At 31.7% G+C, this 7129-nt stretch overlaps 1 long non-coding RNA gene across 1 annotated transcript; it reads left to right on the forward strand.

Moving 5' to 3' along the window:
* The first annotated feature begins 4865 nt into the window (after window positions 1-4865).
* Window positions 4866-6099, forward strand: LOC110274391 (uncharacterized). The gene is made up of 2 exons (XR_002366324.2): window positions 4866-5278; window positions 5382-6099. It is a non-coding gene; the product is annotated as an uncharacterized LOC110274391 (long non-coding RNA).
* Window positions 6100-7129: the final 1030 nt, after the last annotated feature.

Raw genomic sequence — 7129 nt, forward strand, 5'->3', positions numbered from 1 at the left:
GACTAATTCAGTTTCTGTAATTTGCTGTTCTTTTATATTTTATTATCTCTTATTCTTTATTTAATTTTATTATAGAGAACATCGCACAATAAAAAAATTTCATTCCATTCAAATAAAAAAGAATTAATATTAAAATAATCTCAATCTCAGTCTCAAATAGATTATACCAGGTAAAAAGATAATATCATTTCGATAACAAAAAAATCCCTCCTAACAACAACCACATCAGTCTAACATTTATCAAACATCCATAACAAACATAACCATCGTTGTTAACAATACAACACCAATGACATCAAGTCTGTGTCTGTAAATCGGAAGCAAAATAATCATGCTAAAAAAAATAGAAGGTACATCATTACAATCCAAATAAATAAATAGAAGAAGATACATTAATGCTTAGATTAGCTATCAACTATATAAGAAATATTTTGAAAGGCATTGAACAACTTTAAAATCTTATTCTTCCAACATATAATTTTCAAACAACTATTATATGTAAAATACCTATGTCACATTTTTTCATTGATGTATACTACAACCACTATTTTAATGATGATTCAACTAATTTAATCCGACATTGTAGTAACTTAAAAGGGGATATCTCTTCAAGATGAGAAAAAAAATTTTAACCCTATTTAAGTGTTACGACTTAATTCGTTCTAACTTGAATTGAGCTTCCTTTTTTCTTTTTTCGCTTTTTTTAACTATGGTATAATATAAGTATCTCATATAACAAAATTTTCAAATTTAGCTTTATTATCATTTTCTCTCAGACAATATAACTATTTTATATGATTTTTTAAATAAGTATTATCCTAATTTCGAGCCACTTTCCAAACCTTTATATTCAATATAGCCAAATTAGTAGTTGAAACTTTATATTCAATAAAACTCAATTTTTTTTAAGTAGTAAATTACATATATTTCCTAGATTTCGAATTAATTTATCCAACTTTTCATAAAAATTTCAATTAATTTTGTATTTGTTTCTCTTCTATTGCAATAATTGATCAAATTTATAGATTTTTCTTCTAATATTTGAGTATAATTGGCACTACAAAAAAATGTTTAAAATCATCGAATTTACCGGCAAAATTCTTAAAAAAATTTGACGGTAGTATAAACATCATCAGTAATGTTTTACCGAAGGATTTTAGAAATTCGACGATAAATTTTTGACAGTGTTACTTCCGAAATGACTATTTTCATTTTTGTTCACCGTTGGAAAAAAAATTCGGCAATAACATTGGCACCATTTTAATTTTTTGGCATTTTAATTACTGTTAGATAATTCTATCAAAAATTCTAACGGTAATTTTACTGCCATTAAAAAGCTCATTCGCGCTAAAGTTACCGTCAGATCTTGTGATGGATAATCAAATCCGACAGTAATTTTTTGCCTAGCCAAAAAATTATAGCAATCCCTCAAAAAATTCAACGATAAATTCGACAGAAACATTTCACCCAAAATCTAACGGTAATCAACAAATTTCTTGTAGTGTGGCTTGATATCCAACTAGTGAACGTGACAAGTTTTGTTTGAGTTTTTATACTTAAATATAAGGCATTAGTTAAGATTAGATGCATTACAAAGTGTTATAATGATTGGATTGAAGCAAATTTTAGAACCGATGAAAATGACAATTCAAGTTCTATAACTTTTATGTTGATCATATTTTTCCGTTCACAATGATTCTAGGTAAAATTTGTTGTAAAAAATTAATGCCAAGAATATTTTTTTCTGTTGTCAAATTTTGACCTCTTCACAATAATCGAATCATAACTTGTACTATAAAAGTTTAAATTAGGAATTCTGGTGCCAATGTGTCATTGAAAGGCTAAAACACAAATCTTCAAAATCATATGTCTATGTCTAACAAAACAGTGAGGATTACCCGTATACGTGAAGCTCTACGTACGAAACCTAAATTCACTTACGCAGACAAAGTTTTACGTGCCACATTAATTCGGCTCGTGAACTCACATTTTAGGTCCCATTTGGCCTCCAGCTGCATTTGAAGGAAAAAAGGGCTAGAAGGTAAAAGTAATGAAAATATTCACTCAAACAATAAAATAATTCATTTCATAGGTGATGTGACATATAAAGAAAACTGATATTTTATATGCAATCAAAAAAAGTAAACTAATGACATAAAATGTGCAATCATAATAAAATTTAAATTTTAAAATTATTTTATTTAATAAAAATTTTAAGAATTAAATTGAGATTTTAAGTACTATGACGACAACAATTCTGTCAAATCTTCATTAATGGAAAAAACCATTGTTTGTAAGACATGGGCCAAGACAAACTAACTTTCAACATATAACGAAAGATTTTGGGGCAAAAGAAACAAAAGCCCAAAAATTACTATGATCTTAACTAATTCTGGTTATAGAAAACTTGATGGTTGGCAAACTTAATTCCTCGCCGATAACTGTGTGCAAAGGCTGCATTAAATAAAGCTACGTCCGTGGGGTGAAAACAATGCAAAACGTAATAATATGTCATTGATAAATGTGCCGGTTTTGTCCCTTACTCTCACATACTTGTCACGATCTAGCATTGACTACATGTGCCAAATTTTTTTTTTTTTGGTGATTTCTACATGTGGAAGATAATTTCCTACTTCCTACACCAAAATATGAACCTAATTTTGATTCATCTGAAGCTTATATAGTGTGTAAGTAACTAGCTAACGACTACCTACACTTGCAAGCCAACCAACTCTTAAATCGGTAATATTAAGGAAATAATAAAAAAATAATTCAAACAGTTTAAATTTATTTAATTTAATATTTATTATTTTTAATAATTAATTAATAATAAATAAGATAAATTTAAATGATTTTAAATTTTTTTATTATTTTTTAAATATTATTGATAAAAAATAATCTATAAAGCAATTGAGCACACAATTTACTGATTAAATTTCTAGTATTTTGTTTAAGTTCGAAATCACGTATTCAACTTTTTTGCTTCCTTACTACATTTGATTTTTTTTTCTTAAAGAAAAAGTTTACAGGAGTTGTAAGTATTTATAATTAAAGAGAATTTATATTCTTTTGATTGTTAAATCAATTTCTAATACTACATAAAAAGATCATACATTATTTTTAATACGAATATAAAAATGGAGATTTTGATTAAATATTGATATTTGAAATGTATTATAATATTGTAAATGTGCAAAAAATACCGATACAACACGCAGGGAACGTGTGCTGCAGTTTGACACGTGTTCAACACGTATTCTGCGTGTTGGTCAGAATGTTGACACGTGTCCAACATGCACTCTTTGTGTGTTGGCAGAATATTATCATGTGCCCAACACACACCCTGCGTGTTGACTCTCACTACAAGAAAAAAAGGCCTGTCGTCACACTTTTTTCTTGCTACGCTTTAAAAGCATGGTCAAAAGGGTCAGCGACTACGCTTTTATAATGGTAGCTATTGACTAGAGATTTAGCTACGCTTTTCCGTGTCACATTTCAAAAGTGTGGCCAAAAGGGATCAATCGCCACTCTTTTATGTGAGTGACGATAGATTAGTGATTTGGCTTCAAAAGTGTTGCAATAGAGGGAAATATGCACACTTTTGATGCGTGACTAGTTTCTTTTCCTATGTTCACATTTTTAAAGCATGTCCATATCCTCTAATTATTTGACACCCTAAAAAAGCATAGCAATAAGCTTCCCACATGAAATTTAATTTTCTACCAATGTTTTTCTCCAACACTTAAGTTTTTTTCAAAACACATCACTCAAGAGAAGTGACAACCCTAAACCCTACTCAAACCCTTTTTATTACTCTTTAAGAACCCTAAACCCTAAGAACCTTATCTCGTAGCTCTCTCTCAGCTCGCAACCCTCTATCAGCTCGTAGACCTCTTCATCACTGAGAACTCATCTTCATCTCTCAACTCGCAACCATCTATCCCTCTCTCGCAACCCTTGTTAACTTCAATTAGTGTTGCCTCTGTCGGCGCACCCTCCATCGGCGCGCCCTCCGTCGGTGCTCATTCTCGCTTGTAAGGACTCCCTCAGCGCTCACTCTCTCTCACGCGAACCCTACCTCTGTCAACGCGAACTCTCTCTCGCTCCTCCTTCAGTCGTCGTTGCCTCTCCCTCAATTAGTGCTCAACCATCACCATAACACAAGAAGGTACGAATTTATTCCCTCGCTATTTCTCTATTTCAATGTATGTAAATTTGTTTGTTGTGGCCATAATTTCGTCACCTTCTGAGACTCCCCTTTCTCTATTTCAGTTACAGAGAATTTTTTCGGTTTAACTATTAGTGTAGGTAGGGGTGAACGCGGATCAGATCAGATAGAGCTAAAATCTCGATCCGATCCGTACTAAAATATCGGATCATATCCAATATCTGCAATTTTTAAGCTTGGATCCGATCTGATCTGATCCGCACATTTGTGGATCGAATTGGATCGGATATCGGATATATCCGCAAAATGTAAAAGTATATTCTTAAAAGCTTATTTTTATTAAAAAATATCAATAAAATTCTCCTTTTCTATTATTTTTAACATGTTTACTTTTAAAATAATATTAAACATATTTTTTAAATAATAAAAATAAAATAATACAACTTATATGATAATTATTAGTTGAAATAAAACATAATAATATTCCCATTAGATTAGTGATTTGGCTTCAAAAGCAAGGCAATAGAAAAAAACAGGCACACTTTTAAAGCGTGACTAATTTCTTTTCGTACGTTCACATTTTTAAAGCGTGCCCATATCCTCTAATTATTTGACACCCAAAAAAAAGTGTGACAATAAGCTTTCCACTTGAAATATAATTTTCCACCATTTTTTTCCTCCAACACTTAAAGTTTTTTACAAAACACATCACTCAAAATAGCCCTCACTGAGAAGTGAGAACACTAAACTCTCGAACCCTCTTCATCACTCTTTAAGAACCCTAAACCCTAAGAACCCTATCTCGTAGCCCTCTCTCAGCTTGCAACCCTCTTTCAGCTCATAGACCTCCTCATCATTGAGAACCCATCTTCATCTCTCAGCTCGTAACCATTTATCCCTCTCTTGCAACCCTCGTTAACTTCAATCGGTGTTGCCTCTGTCAGCGCACCCTCCATCGGTGCGCCTTCCGTCGGTGCTCACTATCTCTCACATGAACCCTACCTTTGTCAACGCTGATTCTCTCTTGCTCCTCCCTCAGTTGTCGTTGCCTCTCCCTCAATCATCGCTCCTTCCTTAATCGATGCTTAACCCTCACCATAACATAAGAAGGTATGAATTTATTCCCTCGCTGTTTCTCTATTTCAATGTATGTAATTTGTTTGTTGTGGCCATAACTCCGTCACCTCCTGATATTCCCCTTTCTCTATTGCAGTTACAGAGGATTTTTTGGGTTTAACTATTGGTGGAGGTAGGGGTGAACGCGGATTGGATCGGATCAGATATGACCAAAATCTCGATCCAATATCTAATTTTTAAGCTTTGATCCGATCCGCACATTTGTGGATCGGATATCGGATATATTTGCAAAACATAAAAATATTTTTAAAAGCTTGTTTTTATTAAAAAATATCAATAAATTTTTTTTATTATTTTTAACATGTTTACTTTTAAAATAATATTAAACATACTTTTCTTAAATAATAAAAATAAAAATTATAACATATATGATAATTATTAGTTGAAATAAAACATAAAAAGAATATTTACTTATGTATTTATTTTTGCGGATATGTGGATTGGATATGCGGATACCAACATAAAATCCGTAATCCGATTCTATTAGTATGCGGATTAGATCCGATAGTCTTGCGGATCGAATCCATATACGCAATTTTCGAATCGGATACGGATAAATCCCGCGGATATGTGGATCTGATCCGATCCATGAACATTCCTAAGTAGAGGAGCGAGAAATCGGATTGCCAACCCCACAATTTTAGATGAGTTTCACCAAGTCACTGCTTTAGGTGGTTTAGGAGCTGGGATCATTGCTCTTAAATATCCTGGAATATTGTATGAATGTCACTGCTTGCATCAAGCTTTGTTGATGTAAGCTCAAATAATTACAAGTTATTTTTAATTTCTATCAACAGGTTGGAATGGCTGCTACATTAACATATATTTGTTCTGTCCCTTTAACTTCTGTTCTACTGTTGTTTGAACTGACCAAAGATTATAGATTACTTCTTCCTCTCATGGTAATTCTTCAATAAAATTCTTACGCAGAATTACATGATAGTGATATAAAATTGCTTACTTAGTTACATCTTCCGTTTTCTACTGTTCTCCTATTCTTAAGTTTAACAAAATAAAAAATTTGCAAACTGCATTCTTTTACCTCGATTGAACTAGAGAAGATGTTTAGTATATTCTTACATGCTTATTTTCTCATTGTTTGTTTTCCTATATCTTATGTTAAAGCAAGGCAGAAGAAAATTGTTTTGCTCCTTTAAAGTTTGCAGTCATTAATTACTATGCCATTTTCAAAAAGATAGTAGGAGAGTATTGTTCAATACACTATTTTGGCTAAGAAAATAGTACTTACTTCCTCATCATAGAGTAATGTGCTATTTGAAAATTTTCTAAATATTGATTAATTAGACATTTTTTTGGAATAGAGATATGAGATACAATGATCTTATAGGGTCACTTCCACCTTCATATAACTCACTACCACATTTAAAGTCGATGTAAGTTTTAGATTTTGCATTGTATTTCCTCTTACATATATTAAGATGTTGCTTCAAATTTTCCAATCACTGTAAGTACATTTGGGCATACTCCATTATCTTGTATTCTATTATTACTTTTTAGATATTATGGCTGTAATGATCGCATGAACCATAAGCTTTCAGAAAACATGAACATTTCAATCAATACAGAGTAAGAAATATCTTCCTAAAAAGGGAAAAAAAGAATAGTTTTGAGATAAAGGAAATAAAATTCTGAGTGTGCTGCATTGATGTTCCAGTAATGGAAGTTGTCAGAAAGGGAATGATTTTCCACAACAAGTAGCAATTATTTCAGCCGTTTCATATGGCCCTCTCTTAATTGCTATGGCTGTTGGAATAATTTTCTTAATCGCCAATTTCTTAGTCAATTGTTCAAGAAAAGAGGTTA

This window comes from Arachis duranensis, chromosome 8 (assembly GCF_000817695.3).
Source record: "Arachis duranensis cultivar V14167 chromosome 8, aradu.V14167.gnm2.J7QH, whole genome shotgun sequence".
Classification (NCBI taxonomy): domain Eukaryota; kingdom Viridiplantae; phylum Streptophyta; class Magnoliopsida; order Fabales; family Fabaceae; genus Arachis; species Arachis duranensis.